This window comes from Hemicordylus capensis, chromosome 5, assembly GCF_027244095.1.
Source record: "Hemicordylus capensis ecotype Gifberg chromosome 5, rHemCap1.1.pri, whole genome shotgun sequence".
NCBI lineage: Eukaryota > Metazoa > Chordata > Lepidosauria > Squamata > Cordylidae > Hemicordylus > Hemicordylus capensis.
Window position 1 is genome coordinate 200,301,658 of NC_069661.1, and position 22,470 is coordinate 200,324,127.

General features: G+C 42.6%; 1 protein-coding gene across 11 annotated transcripts in view; it reads right to left on the reverse strand.

Moving 5' to 3' along the window:
- The window catches only part of MGAT4C (MGAT4 family member C), a 586,007-nt gene that overhangs the window by 104,319 nt on the left and 459,218 nt on the right, over positions 1–22,470 (reverse strand). Inside the window, exon 2 of one of the 11 annotated variants that reach the window (XM_053254495.1) lies at positions 9,397–9,417. The exons of the other annotated variants lie outside the window; for them this stretch is intronic. The gene's annotated coding sequence lies outside the window, so the exon portion shown is untranslated. The remainder of the gene's footprint in view (positions 1–9,396; positions 9,418–22,470) is intronic. 11 annotated transcript variants of the gene reach the window in all.

The window sequence follows — 22,470 nt, forward strand, 5'->3', positions numbered from 1 at the left end:
GGATTAGTAACTGGTTGAAAGACAGGAAACAGAACGTAGGCATAAATGGAGAGTTCCCAAAATGCAGGGAAGTAGGAAGTTGGGTCCCCTAGAGTTCTGTAATGGGACCAGTGCTTTTTAATTTATTCATAAATGGGTATGCAGTTGGGGTAAGCAGTGAGGTGGTCAAATTTGCAGATGACACCAAATTATGTAGGGTAGTGAAATCTAAAACAGACTGTGAGGAGCTCCAAAAGGTGCTCTCCAAACTGGAGGAGTGGGTGATAAAATGGCAAATGCGGTCCAATGTTGGCAAGTGTAAAAGGATGTGTATTGGGGCAAAGAACCCCAACTTCACATATATGCTAATGGGATCTGAGTTGTTAGTGTTGGCTGATCAGGAAAGAGATTTTGAGGTCATGGTGGACAGCTCATTAAAAGTGTTGACTCAGTGTCCAGCAGCTGTGAAAAAGGCCAACTCCATGCTTGGAATCATTAGGAAGAGAATTGAAAATAAAACAACTAATATTATAATGCCCTTATACAAAACTTTGATGTGGCCACATTTGGAGTACTCAGTGAAGTTCTGTCACCATACCTTAAGGACATTGCAGAACTGGAAAAGGTGCAGAAGAGGGCAACCAAGATGATCAGGTGCCTAGAGCTCCTTTCTTATGAGGCAAGGCTACAAAACCTGGGGCTTTTTCGTTTAGAAAAAAAGATGTCTGAGGCAGGAGACATGATAGAGGTCTACAAAATGGTGCATGGTGTGGAGAAAGTTGACAGAGAGACATTTTTCTCCTTCTTGCATAACACTAGAACCAGGGGTCATCCCATGAAACTGATTGCGAAGAAGTTAAGGACTGACAAAAGGAAGTACTTTTTAACACAATGCATAATTAACTTCTGGAATTCTCTGCCACAAGATGTGGTGACAATCACTAACCTGGATGGCTTTAAGAGGGGTTAAGATAAAATCATGGAGGACAGGTCTATCACTGGCTACTAGTCTGAGGCCTGTAGGCCAACTCCAGCCTCAGAAGCAGGATGCCTCTAAATACCAGTTGCGGAGGAGTAACAACAATAGAGATGGCATGCCAGTTCTTGCCTGTGGACTTCCCAGGGGAATCTGGTGGGCCACTGTGTGAAACAGGATGCTGGACTAGATGGGCCTTGGGCCTGATCCAGCAGGGCTGTTCTTACATTATTATGTAAGTGAGAGCTTTTCTTTTCTTTCAGTTTAACAAAGTGTTTTGCTGAAAGGCAAAATCCCAATTCTTTTTATGAGCTACAAATAATATTTTGAACTCATTCAGTAATGATGCTTGTGATCTACCTCACATAACCCAGACCTACAACAAATTAGCCTGTATTCGAAAAACAAAAACCAAACAAACTATGACAGCCATATCAATGAGGTCTGTGTGGAGCTCCTATAATGCTGCTTTGAACTGATGTGCCTTTGTATTTGGTGAATTGTGATTACTGCTACTCATACATAACCCTTGTTACAAAACTCAAGGAAATATTCTATGTCAGTTCCCTGCACAACCATTTATAACAGCACAGACATCAAGAACAGAAAGAGAAATTAAATTGGTTGGATAAGCTTCTATGAATTATACATTTAGTTACTGTATGCCTTGTATGTCTAAGGTTTCACTTCCTGAAAGGTTTTAATTAGAGCTGGTCAAATAATTCAGGGAAGTTTAACTACCTAATAAATTTTAGCCTTTGTTTCTCCAAAGTGTTTTGTAAAAACCAATGCCGGTGTAATGATCACTTGAGCTTATATATTATTCATAAATAATTTTAACACTGTCTGTTTTTTATTGATTGCGTGTGTTCTGCTGAAAGAGTAAAAAAAATGTTTCACTCAATCACCAAATAGACATTTTTACTAGTTAATTCAAAGCAATATCACAAAGTGGCCCTTATGATTTTTTAAAAAAATCATAACAAATGGGCATACAATTCTTATTTAAGAGCACATATTCAGTTAATGGAAATCAGGTTGTGAACTCTACAGTACACAGGAGGACAAGAAACAGATCTGAATATATGCAACAAGATTTTCTCAGTGTGCCGTATATGGTAGTTTCTACCTTTAAAAGTGGACAAAGGAGCACTCAGTTTTATGGTCACTACATTTGACATACTGTTGGTTTTTGAGGCACCCCAGCATTCAATGAACTTCTCCAAATGGATACCACCATGCAGTACAAACTTGTTTGATGGAAACATCCTAAGTCAGCCACATGAAGGATGAAAAGGTAACAAACTGGTAGGCCTAAAATACAGACCTGTCTTCAGAATAGACACAAAATACAGGCCTACTATAACACTATGGTGGGATAATGCTCATTTATTTATTTATTTATTTATTTAACATATTTTTATACCGCCCAAAACTTACGCCTTTGGGTGGTTTACAACAAAAAGTGGGTATCAGTTCCATACAATTCATGTTAGGAACATAGAAACATAGGAAACCCATATACTGAGTCAGACCATTGGTCTATCTAGATCAGTATCGTCTTCACAGACTGGTAGCACTGACCTGTTTAGGGTCTTTACTGTGAAACTCTACTCCAGACCAATCACAAGGTTCAAAAGCCCTTGTGTGGTTTACAGTAACTGTGACATAAGGGCCCTGATGCAATTATGACTTATGTTCAATGGCTCTTAGGGCCTAGTCCTGGAATTAGTCAAACACATAGTCCAGATAAATAGGTGCTGTTCTAATACTGTATTACCCAAATCCAAGATGAGGTCCCCCTCCTCAATTCTTTCCTGTTAAATATGGGCAGCAGGGGTGTAACTATAATAGGACAAGGGGAGACAGTTGTCTGGGGGCCCACTGCCTTGGGGGGCTCCCTAGAGGCAAGTCACATGAATGACTCCCCCAGCCGCACACCCGCCCAGGCTTCCTTCAGTTGTATTCATCCTCCGAAATTGATGTAATTGTTAAGACCTGGAGCTACTAGAACAGCATGTCTTTCTCTAGTACCATTAAATGACCTGCATCATCCACAATTTTAAAAATAATTTAGGATGATGTTCTCTTGTGGCACATAGGGGAGATATATATATGCTTTTTGTTACCACTATTCAGCCTCATTTAAGAGTTCTTTACTTCATGAGCTGAGCTTCAGTGAGGGGGACCATTTTAAAATCTTGTCTCTGGCCCCACTCCAACCTTGCTACGCTCCTGATGGGCAGGGAGCAGTCGACTTGAATTCAGAGTCCTCTTTCTTTGGGGCAATCTCTATCTTTTAAAGCATTGTCTTAAATTCAGAATCACTTTCTAGTGGGGGAATCTGGTAATAAGCATTTGTCTTAAAAATTATCACTGACCCTGCATATCAGTCCCTAAAACTGAATTTTTCACTTCTCCACAGTTGTTCCCAAAATAAATGATAATTCCTGAAATTTCAGTATTTCATTAGACAAATTGTTTAGGGACTGTACTTTAGCTGCATACCACATACGTATTCATTAAAACAAATATGTCTGGAAAAAGAATATCAATGCAAAGCTCCTAAAAATGCATCAAATCACCATTTTTAAAAACAAATATAGAAACATTCACATTGTCTTAATATTTGTTGCACTGAAGATATTTGATAAAATGTAAACACTTTTGCCTCTTCTGCTAGACTTGTAGTGAAGGTCTTTTTTCCTTTGTAGAACACGAAGAACGTTTGGTTTCTGAGTCTGTAAGCTGCCTCATCAACAAACACCATCCCACTATCTCGTTGACTTACCATTCATCTACCAAGGGATTAATTTTCTTGACATAAAGTTTAGCCCTAGTGGGTAAATATTGGAATTCTGATCTACTCAGGAAAGAAGCAGGCAAAGTGACGTTGCAGTGAACAAAAAATAAATAAATCAATAAGTAGTGCTTTTAAAAGGCACCCTAATGAACCAAGTAGTTACAATGGCCTATAGCACAAGCAAGTATCATTTGGTGCTAACAGCATTAAAATCAGCCTAGAAGAAAATGAACCTAATTCCATTTGGAACAGGAATTAGTTCACCATTCTTAGCACGACTTCCATCCAGATAAAACATTGGTTAGAGAGAGAAAATATTTGGATGTGACATATATTCAATATTTTCCCAGAACTGAATGGAATTATCCCAAGAAGACTGATGCTGAGAGCTAGTCTTGTGGTAGTAAGCATGACTTGTCCCCTTAGCTAAGCAGGGTCCACTCTGCTTGCATATGAATGGGAGACTAGATGTGTGAGCACTGTAAGATATTCCCCTCAGTGGATGGAGCCACTCTGGGAAGAGCATCTAGGTTCCAAGTTCCCTCCCTCCAAGGTAGGGCTGAGAGAGACTGCTGTCTGCAACCTTAGAGAAGCCGCTGCCAGATTGTATAGACCATACTGAGGTAGATGGACCTATGGTCTGACTCAGTATATGGCAGCTTCCTATGTTCCTATGTTCTGCAAAACAAATGAGGCCATTGTGGACCTCTCGTTGCCCAATTCACACAACCTAATGAACACTGCATTGATTGGTTGGTTGGGAATGTTAGCTCAGCCCACATGTCCCTTCATTCCCATACTGCCTTAGCTCTTTTGTAGAGCCGTGACATTAATTCTGACTTATTAACCATGGCTCAGAGACTTTTGCAAAACCAAGGACTGTAGTTAACCATGACTTACAAACCAGAATGTAAAACCTCAGTTTATGTACCATTATATAAAACAACGGCACTGTTCATGTTGCAACATTTATTAGAATTTTTTAAAGTAAAATAAAACTGTTATTGGACTTTACCTAAGCACATATTGCATAACTTATGGTATAGCTTGTATCACTTTTTCCTGTTCTACCTTTTATTTTAGTATCACAGATACTGCAATATAATTTAAATATATTGGCCCAGTAATGTTTATGCTCTTGTCTTTCACTGAGTTCCAATGGCATAAAGTAAAAACAATGGATTTATTTGAGTTATGAGAATAACAAATATTCAACGTATCATGAACCTCACAATGACAGGAAGAAATAACTGGTCTCCTTATCTAGAATGTATTACTCATTGTTGCATTCATATCCACAGTGGAATCTCTATGTTAGAAATATCCAGAGATCCACCATAGCATAGTGAAACCTGAAATTCTGTTTAAAATGTATTTCTGCTTACCTTTCAACATCTCAACATATTATATAACTCTCAATAGGTAGAACATATCATAAATGCATTCCATCTTTCCCACAATGTCCTTAAAAAGGAAATTTTAAAAATGACGAAAGACTTTATTCTGGGAAGTGTAACCAGTGTTGGACTCCGATTAACTTGGTTGCATAGCTATTGTGTAAGTAGATGGATAACTGCTACTAGAAAGATCCATTATTACTTTCTTTGTTATAGGCTTGTTTGTTTGTGGGGAAGCATTAAATTGTAGAATCACTGAAGGCACCGCATGGTTCTCTGATAAGACACAAACATGACTGTTGTGGCCCAGAACTGGGGAGAGGATGTCAAAGATGGAGCATGAGGTTACAAAGATGTAGTCATTGAGAGCTACAGGCTGAGATATATAAAATAGAATTTAGAATGAAGATATACACAGAACATGCTAGAAGAGTTAGAAATAGCAATTGGTGATTCTTCTCAAGTTTGGAAAAGTCTCTGGGGGTATTCTCACGATCGAGAAAAATTGGGCTAGGAAAGCCTAGCTTGATTTTTCCCAATCGTGGGAACCACCGGGCTCGGCTACAAGCCCGGTGGTTCCTAGGCAGGTAACCTGCCTAAGTGCCCCTGCCCTTAGCCCAGGTTTGCGGAGCGAGCGCTCCACAAAACCAGGCTCCCTGATTGTGAGTAGCCGCAGCGCGGCTCCATGCCGTGGCTACTCATGAGTAGACCCCGGACCAGGAGGCGAAAAGCTGCCTCCCAGCTCCGGGGTTCTCCCCAGTATGCCCTGCACACTCGTGCAGGGCATACTGGGGCTTCCAGGGACCACGTGGCCCCCGCTCCCCCCAGCCCCCTCCGGCTCCATCATGGAGCTGGCAATTGTGTGGGCAGCCGATACAATAGTTTTGCAAAAAGCAGGTCTCACGGATCATGAGACCTGCCTCCTTGTTGACTATTTAGAACAAACAGAGGTCATTCACACCATCAGAAGGTTTGGGAGCTGTGTGTACTCCCAGTTTTTAGTTGCGGAAGAAAGGTAAGAGGAAAACCTGGGCAGAAGTGATTGTGTGGAAGCAAGGTAGGAGGAAAAGCTAACCAGGTTTTTGTTCTGTCTTGCTTCCACACAATCACTTCTACCCAGGTTTTCCTCCTACCTTGCTTCCACACAACTGGAAATTGGGAGCACACACAGCTCCCAAACCCAAGTAAAATAGATTTGTATGAATGACCTCGAAATCTTTATTATGGTCAACGACCAGCAAAACACAATAAGCATAACAAACAATTAACAAAGCAAAATTTTATTTTGCTTTGTTAATTGTTTGTTATGCTTATAGCAAGATAGCAAAACAGTAAACTACTGACTAGTAAGCTAAGACAATTTAACCAACTCTTGGTGAATTTTATAAACTATAAAACCAAATTTTGCTATGTTTAAATAAATTAAATCAAGCTGGTCAGACAGTAAATATTGAATGTAAAATGAGACATTTGAGTGGCCAGGAAATTTGACTAAAAGAGGGGTAATAAAATGAGCATGAATATCTTTATAAAAGAAGCAGTATAGAAGGACATGAGCCGTTGATTCAATGGCTCCTGTACCACATGGGCAGAGCCGGGCTACATATGGAATTTTCTTGAATTTTCCTTCTAATATTTCCGTAGGATGCATATTCAAAGCTCTTCTAAATGTAGACACCGTTATTTGATTTAAATATCTTGGAGACCTTGAAACAGAGGGTTGGTTACTCACAAATACATCTCCTTTAACACAAAATTGGTCTAATTGCCCTTCCATACCCATTCCATATCCATCTTGGCCTTCTTGAAACCCATCATCATAAGGGCTTCCTGAGAAAAACTGTAATAATGCAGTTTCTGGTGGAGGGATTTTTTCCATTTTGAATTAAAGTTGTCAACAAATGTCAGGGGGACTAGTTCAACTGGGAAAAAGAGTAGCCTTGCCAGTAAGTGAAGATAGTTGACCACAACCCTGTTTTCCCCTTGGTCACATCAGCTTCCCAGCAGAGAATCACATTTGGAACCCATCTAGCTACTTAGAAAATATTTCTTAGAAGTTTGGATTACACAGCCTCCAATGAGGTAAAAATGCTGTACAGCCCAATATGTTAACCATACAGTATCTTTGCACATGCTTTAGCTAAAAATAAAGCCACTCGCTGCCTCCTCCACGGAGTGGCTCGTTTGTCCCAGCCCCCTTTACCAGGAGCACGCGGGGCTGGGAGCGGTTCGTGATTGGCCCCGGTCACTTCTGTGGGCGGGGCCGGAAATTCCAAGCCGTCAGTGCACCTGTGCCAGCTCAGTCCTCCCCTCGTTATTGCCACTTGGGTAAATAAGGCACCTCTGGAATAATATAAGGATTGAATGCCTACACCGATTTCTGGGTGTTTTGCAAAACGTAATCCAGATGAGCACTACTGGAGGCTTGGAAAACAACAACCAGATATTTAAATTTTTTAACCTGTTTGATTTTGTGACTATTCAGATACCATGTGTGACCTTTGGGATGCTTAGAAAAAGTAAGGATCTTGTTCTTATCATAATTAATCTCTAAAGCTTCCTCATTACAGTACAGAGCAAGAGAGCATAATGCTCATTTTAAGCCAACTGTGTTGTCTGCATAAATATTTCAAGGTGTCTTCATCTTTTTGCTAGCTTCAGGGGATGGTAGGCAAGATTACTCAAATGGGATTCCAAAGAATTAATATAAAAATTGAATAGTGATGGTACTAACATACAACCTTGCCCAACACCTCTCCATACTGGAATTTCTTTGGTAAAGTGGCCTTGTATGCTGCAATGGCCTTTAAAATATAAATTTTTGTGCAATTCATCTATTAAAAGTAACAGACATATATCTATGGTGGGATTCTTAGGTTTTCATCACAATTTTACTCTGAAATTTGAGTCAAATGTGAACTTAAAATCATTGTACACCGCCTAGAGATTTACATATCAGGCGGTATAAATATATGATATAAATAAACACAGCGTACAATGCAGTACCAGGTTTGTCCATGTATTTTTCAACCAAATGCTGCAGAATAAGCGCTCAATTTGGAAAAGTATCAATTGACTATTTAGTGCAGGCCTGATCTAGATGCAGCCCAAATTAGCTCACATTAAATTCAGGCTCAGTCTGAGCCCCAGATCTTCTGGCACTAATGATGTCATAAGCAATTGATTGATTGATTGATTGATTGATTGATTAAGTGTGGTCAAGTCGGTGTTGACTCTTAGTGACTACATAGACAGATTCTCTCCAAGATGATGTGTCTTCAACTTGGCCTTTAAGGTCTCTCAGTGATGCATTAATTGTTGTTGTACTCGAGTCCATCCACCTTGCTGCTGGTCATCCTTTTCTTCTCTTTCCTTCAACTTTTCCCAACATTATGACTTCTCAAGAAAGCTGGGTTTTCTCATAATGTGCCCAAAGTATGATAGTTTGAGCCCAGTCATTTGTGCCTTGAGTGAAAATTCTGGATTGATTTGTTCTATGATCCTTTTGTTTGTTTGTTTTGGCTGTCCAGAAAGTCTTCTCTAGCACCAAAGTTCAAGCGCGTCAATACTTTTTCTATCTTGCTTCTTCAGAGTCCAGCTTTCGCATCAATATAGTGTCACAGGAAAAACTATTGTCCAAATGATTCTAATCTAGGTAAGGCTACCTTCACATAATCACAGTGATCCTGGTTAAAGATTCAGAGTCAACCAAGATAGCTGAGCACTGCAGAGCTGATTGTGAGAACCCAGAATTGCTGGGCAATCTTGATCAAACCACCATGGTTAACCTGCATTTAACCAGGATAAATAACCAGATCAGAACTCTGGGTTTTTACAGTCAGCTCTGTTGTGCTAAAATATCCTGGTTAGCTCTTTATCCAAGATTGCTGTGATGGTGTGAATGCAGCCCAAATAAACCACACTGGCACTTGAAGTACTGTGCCAAAAGATGGAAAAATTCCCCAAACAAAATACTCGTGTTGTATACATTTAACTGAGTTAAAACATCATGCACAAAAGATTAGGTATTAACAGCTGAACTGCACAGCTCACCATTGTTTTTGTGTGACTATGATAATGCAAACAGGATTTAGAGTAAATTATTTCCTTTACAGAAGTTTGTATCACTCTGGACCTCATGAATATTTTCAACTATGACTGTTGGATATGATTCCTGAAATGCATTATTGTCTGTCCTATTGGCTCATTACATTCAATATTCTTATTTGAACACAACTCACCTTGGCAACCCAGGCATAAATCTGAAAACAAAATCAGATCTGAATCAGGGCCATTTCATTTCCAGCTTTTCTATAGTTGCACAAGATATAATAGCTGCACTGGAAAAGTTACAGAGTAAAATGCCGAAGGCTTTAAAATGGCCCAGGGGGGAAGAACAGGGAAGGTATCTCATATATTTGGTTTTCCAATAAGAATGCTACACTAACAGTGTTGAAATGTGAATGCTATTATCTTAGGTGCCTAAAGATGGATGCAGGCTTTGCACCCTCTGAACCTCACCATACCTAATAACTGAATCCATCCCCATTCTGAAATAACAGTATTTTGCCTGCAGCAGTTTCCTGTTTATAACTCTGTAGCCCAGGTAGCAAAATAGCATTTTGCAATATTACTGGGTCAAACTCATTGAATGGTTCAGGATAAGCTGAAAGGTTTTGGTAGCATATTCAGTAGGGTTGCTTTCCCTACTGAAAAGAAGTCATGTCCTTTGAATTCCCCACCACCATCTCTGCCAAATAAAGTCCCGGAGGGGGAGATAATCAATATTCTGAATGTCCTGAAAGATTGCCATAGTTACTTAGGTATCAGTTAGGACATTACTGAATTATTTCCTGATTTATGTTTGGCTACAATTACAGTGTAATAGTGGAGGGCTATCGCTCAGTGGTAGAGCATATATTTTGCACACAGTGTTAATATCTGGCATCTCCAAGTAGGGCAGGGAAATAACCCTGTGTGAAGCCTCAGCGAGTTGCTACCCATCAATACTGACCTAGCTGGACTAATAGAAGCTATTCTCACAGTCACTGGAAAGCGGGCTAAGGGAGCCTAGCCCACTTTCCAGGGACTGTGGAAACCACTGGGCTCCCAAGGCGGCTAGCTCACCTAATTACCCCTCCCCTAAGATGAAGTTAATGGAGTGAGCACTCTGTTAACCTCATCTTTCTGCTCATGTGTTGCTGTGGCACACGGTGACACATGAGTCGACCCTGGACCGGGAGGCTGCAAGCAGCTTCCCAGGCTCGGGGGTCTCTCCAGGATGCTCCGTGCGCTCGCGCAGGTCATCCTGGAACTTCCAGGGGCCGTGTGGCCCCCAAACCCCCGGGCCCCCGCCAGCTCTGTGACAGGGCCAGCAGTCGTGTGGGCGGCTGATCCAGCTGCCCAGGGCTGCCTGTTGATCATCTAATCCTGCTCTCCCCACAGAACCCCCTCCGGCACTTCACACCAATCGTATGAAGCACCTCATAGTCTTACTCACTACATGGCACCTTCCTATATTCTTCACTTAAAAAGAAATGCATTTCCGTATAAGGACACATTGAGACAAAAGAGACAAAAATACTCTGTTCTGGACTCTGATGAAATTTATTCTCATTTTTTAAAACTTTATTTTTATTAGTTTTCTGTATACCAATGTGACTTCCAGTTCATCTTTCAACATAGTTATACTAAAACATCCATATTTGCTCTCATGTAAATATTTTCTTCATATTTATATATCTAGTTATTATGTCCTAGTTCTTATTTTCGTCACCATAGTAATCTTTTAATTTCATTACTATAACAAATTCCCCAACTGCTATTTTTACATTTCAACCCTATTAATAAATCCAAATTCACAAAATTTATTCTCGTTTCATCTCCATATCCTATTGCACTTTGCCCTCTATTGAACTTCCCTTCTCTACTTCCTTTGTTCCTATATGGGGCTCAGTACCATGACCTGATGCCGAAGCCTTGTTAGAATGGATACAATTAAGGCCTGAATGGGGGATCATCAGGTGAACTAGGAAGCAGGCGAAATCTACTAACCCTTCAGTTCAATCCAAAGGGCTACATTCAAGGGCATCAGCCACCTGAATGGGGATATCAACAAAATAATCTATGAGGCTATTCTCATGACCCGCCGAAACTGGGCTAAGGGAGCCTTGCCCGGGTTCAGCTGGTTGGGTGCTGCAATGGGAGCTGCGTGGCTCCTGGTGGGTAGCCTGCTTAAACGCCTCCCCAACCTTAAATGAGGTTAGTGGAGTGCGTGCGCCGCTAAACCCATTTATCTGATTGTGTGTCACTGCGGTGCAACTTCATGCCACAGCGACTCACAAGTAGCTCCCCGACCAGGAGGCTACAACAAGCCTCCCAGCATTGAGGGGCTCCCCAGAATGCCCTGTGCACTCACGCAGGGCATGATAGGACTTTCAAGGGTTAACCCATCACCTAACCCCGCTGATGCATGATGGGACTTTCAAGGGTTAACCCCATCACCTAACCCCGCTGCCCCAACCGGCTCCATGACAGAGCTGATAATCATATGGGCTCCCTGCTCATCTGTGGGGAGAGTGGGTCAAGCCCACTCTCCCCACAAAACTCTCTTAGACTCTCCACAATGCTCGTGTGGAGAGTCTTTATGGCTCTACATCCACAAAGAAGTCATGTCTTTTGGAACCCCAATGACAAGACTTCAGTTAATCTTTTCCAGTTGACACTTAATAGGGCCATTCACACAACTTATGAAGCAGGTGGGCAGGCAGGGTGGAAGGCTTCCCAAACCTTGCCTTCCCCCAGACAATCATTGTTTTGTTGGTGGGAGTGGTCTCTGTGCTCCCACATGATCAGCCCTGCTCTCTGAAGTGGGGAGCAGGGTGGATGGATGTGAGGCCGGGACTTGTCCCAGCCTCTCTAAATCGCACAATGCAGCACATGTGCTGTACTGTGGAATTCCCCCAAGAGATGGGCACTCTTGACACCTGTCTCTGTGTGTGGCCGGGCTGGAAGCAGCCCATGCTCACACATGAGCAAGTAGACAGGGGCACTAAGCAGCACTGCTGCACTGGGATTGATCCTGATCCCGATGGTTCTCACAGCTCGAGGTAGGCTGCATGTGAGAACAGCCTCACTGTATACTATAGAACTATAGTAACAATTTTCTAGATTTGTTTATTTATTATTATTATTATTATTATTATTATTATTATTATTATTATTATTAGCCACATCCACACTAATGGGACTGCATTCATGAACAAAAGTTTGAAATAATATTCTGGGCTTTTGTAAATTTTTAAGGAGATTTTTAAAAAACCCATTAGCACTAAAATGTCCTCAGAATGTTTTTTCCAAAAAGTGACATTCATTTCAAATTGCTTTCAGATCACATTGATTTTTCCCCAGCAAAATACTGGTTATTATAATACTACAATGTAATGCAACTGACAAGGTCACCCTTTAGATATATGCATATTTATGTGGTCGAACCAAAACAAGAAGAAACCTGATTTATGAAGGTAAACTGTGCATGCCACCATCATCAATGGAATCTATTTAAAAGTCAAGATCATCGGCTTTATGTAGATTTACAGCACACCCCACCCCACCATAAAAGTCCCCATCATAGCTCAGACACAATATGTTTAGAAATGTGTTGAATATCTGGTTAAAGATATACAACAGCAAAAATGTAAGTACCTGTTGTCATCAGGGGTTCCTTCTGGTCACCAAAAGATAGCCCAGACAAAAAGGATGTGCAGTACTGTTGGTTAAAGCATCTTGGGGAAATAGATTATGTAACTGTGGAGCAAATGAACCCTTTATCTACTATATATTAAAACTTAAAAGTATAACCACTGCTCCGTAGAGAGGAAACCAGGAGAAAGAGGAAGGGAGGTAAAGACAAAAGATACCTTCCTGTTCCAACTGGACTTCATTCATTTGAAGTCTATGGATATTTTGCAGGTAGGGTGAGGTATTTTCTCCTGTTTCGACTGCTTCATACCAGTGTTGACTACTACAGTATATTATATATATATATATAATAGTAACTTCAAGGTAACTATAGTAACTTCAGAGTAACTACACTCATTGTAATTAGACAATGAGGCTGTTCACACAATGGGAGGAAATCAGAAATAGCCCAATTTCCTCCCATCGTGAGAACCACCAGACTCGGCTGCGAGCCCGGTGGTTCTTAAGCAGGTCACCTGCTTAAGTAGCCCAGCAGTTAAACCGGGTTTGCCAACTGAGCGCTCAGCAAACCCAGTTTTTCTGTTCATGAGTTGCCACGGTGTGGCTACTCACGAGGAGACCCCTGACCGGGAGGCTGAAAAGCAGCCTCCTGGCTCGGGTGTCTCTCCAGCATGCCCTGCGCTCTCACGCAGGGCATGCTGGAACTTCCGGGGACTGTGCAGCCCCGAAACTCCCCAGCCCCTGCCAGCTCTGTGATGGAACTGGCAGTCATGTGGGTGGCAACTGCGGCTGCCCAGAGCAGACTGTCTACTCGTCTGTGGGGAGAGCAGGCTCGCACTGATTGTGGGAACTGCCTCAATGTTAAGCATAATCATATCCATGTTTTCCCAGTCAGAAGCAAATCTCAATGGTGCCTGTCACCTGACATCCTGGCTAACAAAGTGTGCATGCTTCAAAGGACTACAGGAATACACCAGGAGCCCCCACATAACTCCTTCAGATCTTCTGCTTGTGAACTGTTGCGCAAGAGCCCTTAAAGTTCAGAGAGCTTCCCATGCTCTGTAAACACTCTGTAAGAACCAGCCCTTACTGTACACTTGCTGGAAATATGTGTGTACTGCTTTTGTTACACGTTTTGTTCATGTACTGTCAAATTATATGAATGCATGCTGCTCTGAGGACACTTCTGTACGAAACTAAACTACTTATAGTTGATCATGCCTTTTGCAATGGGGATACTGGAGAAGGAGGTGATCTATTATATTATACAGTTTTGAATCCCCAAGGAATCCCTAAGATAGTCTGTATGTTTACACAATTCTTACTCAAAACATGATTATCTCCTAAGCTAAACCCTGATAGGAGAGAAAGAATAAGGCTATTCTCACAAGCAGCAGGAACTAGTCTAAGGGAGCCCAACCCAGTTCCTGCTGGTCATGTGCAGCAACAGGAGCTGTGCGGCTCCCAGCAGTGGCTCGGTGGCAAGCGCGCATACAGAGCCCACCACTTAAATTGGGTTTTGGCATGAGATCACCCCCAACCAGGTTGAAAGATCAGGAGGCGAGTCTCACAATCGGTGAGACTCACCCAGAGCGGGTCTGTGAGGAGAGCGGGCTTAGCCACAGACGACCAGAGGGGAAGCCCTGGGTGGCCGGATCAGCTGCCCACACAACTGCCGGCTCCGTCACAAAGCCGGCAGGGGCTTGGGAGTTCAGGGGCTGAATGGCCCCTGGAAGTTCCAGTATGGTCTGCGTGAGCATGCAGAGCATGCTGGAGAGACCCCTGAGCCGGGAGGCTGCTTTTAGCCTCCTAATTGGGGGGGGGGGTCTCCTCGTGAGTTGCCATGGTGCAGACAATGAGGGAGGCTCAGTCAGTTGTCGTGCACGTGGGACAGGGCCTTCTCTATTGCTGCCCCCAGACTCTGGAATGCTCTCCCAGTGGCTATTCACTCCTCGATCTCCATCACAGCTTTTAGAAAGAGTGTAAAATCTTGGCTTTTTGCCCAGGCATTTATTTGAATCTCTGCTGCTGCTCTTTGTACTCTGTATTGCTTTTATGCTTTTGTTTTAAATTTTAAATCATATTTGTTTAATATTTTTCACTTAATACTTAAATTGTGTCTTTCTTGCCATCATGTGCTTAAATTTTGCTGTAAACCACCTTGGGATTGTTTTAATGAAAGACGGTATATAAATTTAACAATAGATAGATAGATAGATAGATAGATAGATAGATAGATAGATAGATAGATAGATAGATAAACACATGATCTGGAAACCCCAGTTAGTGGAGCGATCACTCCGCTAACCTGCGCTAAGGGGAGGGCTTCATGAGCGGGTTACCCAGTTTGAGTCAACTGGGCTCGCCTGCCCAGTGATTCTCCCATTCTGCTAAAATCAGGCTAGGCTCCCCAAGCCCAATTTTAGCCGATCATGAGAATAGCCTCCTAGTGTTGCTGCAGCACAGCTCCACACCACAGCAACTCACAAGTAGCCTCCTGACCAGGAGGCTACAAAAAGCCTCCCAGCATCAGGAGGCTCCCCACAAGGCACTACACACTCATGCGGTATCTTATGGAACTTCCGGGGGCCAGGAGGCCCCTGAACCCTCCCTCCCCAACTGGCTCCATGACAGAGCCAGTAATCATCTGGGCGGCCAATCCAGCCACCCAGGGAGGGCTGCCTGATCATCTGCAGGGAGGGCAGGTCAAGCCCGCTCTCCCTGCAAATCCCCTGTAGGCTCTTCACACTTCTCGTGTGACAAGCCTCAATACATAACTCAGGCAAAAAGGATATATTTTGAATGTTAGCTCAACAGAAAGAGTCAAGAACAAACATCCCTGTGGTGGTGGTGGTGGGGAATTGTTAACCCTTCATTCAGTAACTGGTGGCACCTCCTTGAGCAGCAATAATTGCAACTAAATGTTTCCTGTAACTGGTGATCAGTTTCTCACATCAGCTTGGAGGAATCTTGGCCCATTCTTCCATACAAAACTGTTTCAGCTCAGCTCTGTGACATTTGAGGGCTTCCTTGCATGAACAGCTCGCTTTAGGTCTTGACACAACATTTTAATAGGTTTTAGACATCAATATTGTTGGGGATTCTCTCTGGTAAGAGAAACCCTTTTTCATTATAGCAGAGTGCACAGAGGCACAACACAGCAGAATTTAGTTAGGCATGCGTGTATGCTGAGAGTAAAGTAACTAGGAGCCAGTTCATAGTTTGGTCATAGGAACGGGCTCAGTGTCTAGCCCAAGGTCAGTCTGTGTCCAGTATGGTTTACTGCTTTGAACCATTCTCTTATGCATCAACACCTTATGGTTCAACTACATTCTTGCAGCATGTCTTACAATCTCTTTATTTCTGTAGTGAAGGTTAAAACATAAGAGAAAAACCAAGTCAATGCATCAACTGATCTGGTTACTCAGGCAATATCAGATATATGATAGAGTCACTGCGCTATTAACTCTTGCAGAAAATATTTCTATTTGACTTTGTGTGACTCCCCCCTGTGGCTATGCTCAATCCACTCTCTTTAAATTGCATTTCATTTTTCAATGAACAATGTCTGGCAGGGCCTAAAATGTCTGCTGCTCACTCCTAGGGGGGCAAAAATGATAACTTGGAATAAAATGAACTCATGTGGCTAGATAAAAAAAAGTCCTTACAGCAGATCAACACATGTATAAAAGCCATTTTGCTGAGCTTCGCAAATGGTCACTTCATTTCTGGTTTTGTTTATGCTTCATGCTATTTTCCTCCTTACATGTGAATGGGTTGCAGGTGCTGGCAACTGCTGAGGGCCTAGACCCTGCAGTAGGACCCACTGTTGATCCCTGAAGCCACCTCTGAGTTCAGAGCTATCATGTGATGGTGGTGCAGTGGGTTTCAGGGCCCACTCAGATTTGGGCCCACAGCTTACAACTTGCTGAGGGCTTTCCAAAACCTGGAACTGGCTCTGAATGCCTGTTATTAAGCATGTATGGAATAATGGGGTGTGTAATGTGTAGATAACGTTTCATTCTCTCAGGCTACCACAGGGGGCAGCAGAGTGTACCTACACACTCTTCACTTCTTTACTCAAAATCCAAAATGGAGAACTAAATACAGTCCCTCACCTATTATGGGTTTTCCAATCACGGATTTGAGTATCCACAAGTGGGATATTGTCACCACCCTCACCAACCGTGACCTGAGTATTCATTGTCTGGAGCCATTTTTTTGAATTTTTGGACAACTAGGGGAGAATTCCTGGGCTCATGGGGTCATCTTGGGGTCAGGGGTCATTTCCAGGGGTCAGGGGGGTCATTTCCGGGGGTCAGGGACGGTTTCTTTATTTTTTCCTTTATTTTCAGGTACTTTTCCAATTGCGATTCCCCAACCCCCCTGTTTCCCATGCAAGTCAATGTCTTGCCTACCGTGAATTCACCAACCACAAGGGTTTCCAGGAATGGAACCCTTGTGGTTGGTGAGGGACGAATGTACAAGGTCTATTGTTTGTTCTCAAGAACAAATGGTGTCTGACTGTTCCTGAAAGACGAGGACATAATAGGGTGTACTTACACAGGGTTGGATGACAAGTTCATCTGTCCTTCCTTCAGCACAGTCCATTTACTTTTTACAGAATAAATAACTGATTTCCACCATGTGGAGGAAAATTTTAAGGGCTTGATTATAGTTCTTGCTATTACTTTGGTTATAGTAGCAAGGATCATAGTCAAAACATTAAAATTTTGGTTTACTTTTTGGTTTGGGTTGATTTTACCTGAAGTAGTGAGTTTGGAAGAATCTTTAAAAACTGTTAAGATACATTTCATGCACATTAATATCATATACTTGCAATACAATTCATATAAAACAATGCATAGTTTAAGGGTCTTCTTTTTAAAGATGTTACCTGGGTGCAGAGGGAAACTTCCATGTTCAGAAGCTTTTGAGGCCTAATTTCCTACCATGCCACCTGAAAAGCTCCCATGCCACCAAAGCAATTCTTCAATCTTGCATGCCCCCACAGAATGGTATTTGAGATATCAAAAGAAGCTGCCATTAACAGACAACATTGTGGAAATCCTGGTGAATGAACAGACCTGTTTGGGCACCAGAAAAGACATTATCGCACCTCAGCTATTACTGTTCTGCAAGAATACTACTTCATATAGAACTCAGTTCTTCAAAATTCAGGTTGACCATTGAGGGGTCAGAATGAATTTCAGCACTTCAAATTCTACAGATATATGCATAGCAGGAACCGCACATATCAGTTGAGATAACCAATACCATTTACAAGTTGTTCTTTTTTCTGCCCTAGCAAGGAATTTATTATTATTTCCATTTACAGTCATAAACAAGCTTAGCCAAGATATATTTATTACATTTATAGTCTGCCTTATTTCCATCGTGAGACTCAAGGTGAGATACATTCCCAGGTGGTCCCCCATCCAGGCACTGACCAACCTAAGACCTCCTTAGCTTCAATGGGTGGCTGTATCATATGCTCTCCAACAATGCCCTGGACCCCTTCTTTAGCAAAAGTGCCTTGTCTACTAGAATATACCAAACCACGATGTAGCTGTACTTCATTCTCCTTGACGGTATCACACATACCCTAATCGCATGCCAGCAGTCATGTATAAAATAACAGTTGCTGTGTATGCACATGTATGTGTAAAACATAGGCTTCTTTAAAAGCCTAGTACAAAGTATGAGGCTTCTACACAGGGCATCTGTTTTGTTTTACACTACCTAACTTTACAAATAGCTGCAAGTTTCAAAAGGCGATGGATTCAGGTTTATTTGCCACCAATAAAATTGATATTTTTTTTTAAAAAAAAAATCAACATTCCGCTGAATTTTTATATTATAGAGCTAGACATTTCAGTGTAAGTTTCTTTTCCTTGAAAATGTCATAATATAACCTACAGCTGAACCTGTTAAAAAAATTCCAAGTCTTTGTTAAATGGGCTCAGTGCTGCTGTTCCATTTCAGTAGATTTGTATCTATATTCCATTAAAGAAATGTCATAATGACCATTCCAAAGTAATATGGTTGATTGCTCATTTGGATCAGCAAGAGGAATTTGTAGAAGAATAGATTCTAGCTTCTTTTGTAATAGTTAAGGAAGGAACTATCTCTTGGACCCCACTTGGATACAATTAAAGCAACTAGCAGATATGCAAATCACTTGTCACTCTGCTTTTTTTTTTAAAAAAAAAAAAATGTTACGTATAATATATACAGTTCTCACCCATAATCAACTGCATGTGCTTCTACATTAAGTAGCATCTGATACATCTTATGGGGAGTGGAGGTGTGGAGAGTGGAGTGGAGAATCCCTACAGAGGTTCTCCATTTGGGGTGGCCAAACTGTGCTCTGTGTCACTCTTAGTTTCATCATAAGTTGGCTCTCACTCAACCGCTACCTCCACATAAGTATTTGGGCAATGATGTATATATTTACTGGTGGGTGGGGATCTATCCTGTTCTTTCAGGCAACAACCTCTCAGAATGGTTAACAATTCAAAACACAGTGAGGCTGTTCTCACATGCAGGCAAAGCTGGATTAGGGAAACCCAGCCCAGTTTTGCCAGCATGTGAGAACTGCCAAGAGCCATGTGGCTCCCGGAGGTGGCATGGTGGCAAACACACAAGGGAGCCCCACCTGTCAGACCAGGTTAAGAGTGCAAACTCACCATTTGCCAGGGCTAACAGATATGTGTACGTGCTGCATGGCTCCCTGAAGCACCCACACACCAGCAGCCTCCCAGCTGTCATTGAAGGACTCCCCAAAATAAACCATGCACTCACGCGGGGCATTATGGGAGTTCCAGGGGCCTCCCAGCCCCCAAACCTCCCTGCTGCCAGCAACAGCCAGCAATCATCTGGATGGGTGATCCCAGAAACAAAGAAAGGATCATTTGTGGAGGAGGTAAATGTTTTGAGGCTTCCTCTTCAAGCTCTTCTCACAGATTGTGAGAAATGGCCCAGTAACTGACATCTTGACTAAGTAAAATGTTCTTACTTTGTGAGAATTCCTGCAGCTGCCAAGTTCCTGACTAATGCAACACCAGTACTCATGCGGGGGGAGGTCAATGACCTCCCCTTCCCCCAGACACCTTCTGTGTCACACAAAAATATGTTGCCTCCGGGTGGAGAGCTGGTGTTGTGGTAGTAAGCATGAATTGCCCTCTTTGCTAAAGCAGGGTTCACCTTGGTTTGCATTTGGGTAAATGACAACCTGTAAGCACTATAGGTGGATAGGGCCAGTTACTCTCCTCCTGCTAAATAAAGAGAATCACCACATTAAAAGGTGCCTCTTTGCCAGGTTAGCAGGGGTTGCTAGATCCTTTATTATTCATAGCTGATCAAACTGTTCCACATCCTCTTCCTACTTTATCATACACCAAAACTCTCCTTTCCACACTTTTCTCTATGGAATGTTTCTTAGCAAATCCTTGGTTTGGTTTCCATTCAGCTATTTTCTGTTTCAGCTGCAAGCTGTGCGAATGAGATGCATCCTTTAACAGAACAAAGGTCTTAATACAAAACTTATTCACTCCCTTGCCTCCTTTAAAAAACTTATTTTGCAGAGCTTTTACCACATGATCAATGAAATGGAAGAGGTGGTGTTCTTTGATAAGCAGTCAGCATCTTAACTATTTTGACCTGTTTTGATATCTGAAGAGAAAAAGAAAACTAATGCACTAGTATTCCATTCTACTGAGACAACACTTGCTTGCCATCAGCTGCAAAGCGCAGCACAGATGTTCCTGTGGTTTTCCTAAAATGCCAGATAATTAGCTCAGTTGAATGGTATAAGCCTCTTTTGTTCAGAATGAGGAGCCATAATTAGAAGGGATTCTGGTCATAGGCACCATGGCTTTGAACAGAGCACTCTGTAGCAATATTGGCTCAAATGTTGCCCCCCAATTGAGTGATTTTGACTACAGCATCAATTATAAGAAGCAAACTACGGTGATGTACTGTGTTAAAAGAGGCCATGCTTGTTGACAACATACTTTGGGCTTGGCTTACAATACTATGAGGCTGTACTCACGAGCAGCCAAGACCGGGCTTGGCTGCCTGTGGGAAAAGTCAGGAGGCACATGAGCTTCTTGCGGCACCTCATTGGCAAACCCAACTAAGAAGCCAGGCTCTTAGATGAGGTTAAGGGACTTGCCCATTTGTCTGTGCTGGCTGCTTTTAGCCAGTGCTGAAACACTGGCAGGCAGGCACGTGCCTATCACTGGGGGGATCCCCACAATGCACCACACACTCACGTGGTGCATTGTGGGATTTTTGGAAGCTGGGACAACGGGCCGCGGCCTTAGAGCAATCCTCCGTGCTCTGCGCTGCACAGAGCAGGGCTGATCATGTGGCAGTGTAGAACACACTCCCACCAGGCTTATAAGGATTGTCGGGGGGGGGGAAGAGGCAATATTTGGGATGCCTTCCCCTTGCCCACCTGCCCGCCAGGTGAATGGCCCCTCTGTATCATGTGAATGGCCCCTCTGTATCGTAAAGATTTCCTCCTGTGACAAAATAAATATGAGAGTCTGTCCAGTTGCTCACAGGGGGATGATTACAATCCGCTTGTGAAAGAAGGCTAGTAAGGTGGTGTCACCTTGAGTATTGGATTGTGGAGGGGCCCTAGGTCAAAATCCTTCAGTGGGCCTCCTGATGGTACATGTTCTTCCCATGACCCAGACATATTCCACCCACCCCCCAGCCAAGCTTACAAGATAATGATAATGTGCGGCCTGATTGGCAGTGAGTAGGCTCTTCCAACCCTCTTCCTTGGCTAGTGAGGGGATTCAACTGCAGCACCCTCAAATGGTGGGAGAAGCAGGAGGAGCTGCCCCTGCTGCCTCCATGTTCACAAATTTGCTGAGATGGAAGATGGAATGAAAGGAGCTGCCATCATGTCCCTCAGTGTCAACTCCTCCTCTCCTTTTCCCTTGTCCTTCCCCTTTACAAATTGGTTTTCTTCCCAATGGACCATTTACTTTTAGAAATAGCAGCCAGATCAGGCACATGGATCTGGACCATGTCAGGCAGGGGGTCTTAAAACCTGTTCTTTGCCATTGTCTTGAACGAGACTGGGCTCTCCATGTGAATTTATCAAAGGGAAAAAAGCTTCCATTGATGAAAATGGAATTTCAATGAAAATGCTTTTTTCTTAGGCAAATTGCAGCACAGATAGGTATGTTTGAAAGCTCCACAGGCCCAATCTGGGAAGGTTGCTGGTTCAGGTGCTAGTTTTGAAAGGAACAGCATGGATGATAGCATAATGTATAGGCTGATCCCGAGTATTTCCTTTTGCCTAAGAACAGAAGTGCCTTCATTGATCAGACCAAGGTCAACCTAGTCCAGCACAGTCCCCACTACCATCCATTCTACATAGTCTACTAGAAATTGGCTAGTAATCGATGAGTGTACAACAATCAACCTTCTGCCCACCCTGCTGTATCAGGCACAATGTCGATCACATTTGTTCTGCTCTTAGTATTTTCCTCTTTTATGCCTAAAAGAATACAGTTTGACAGTTCTACCAGACCAGATACCCCACACTGTCACCACTTTCTCTCTGTTCAGCTCTTACCCAATCCACCTTTTGC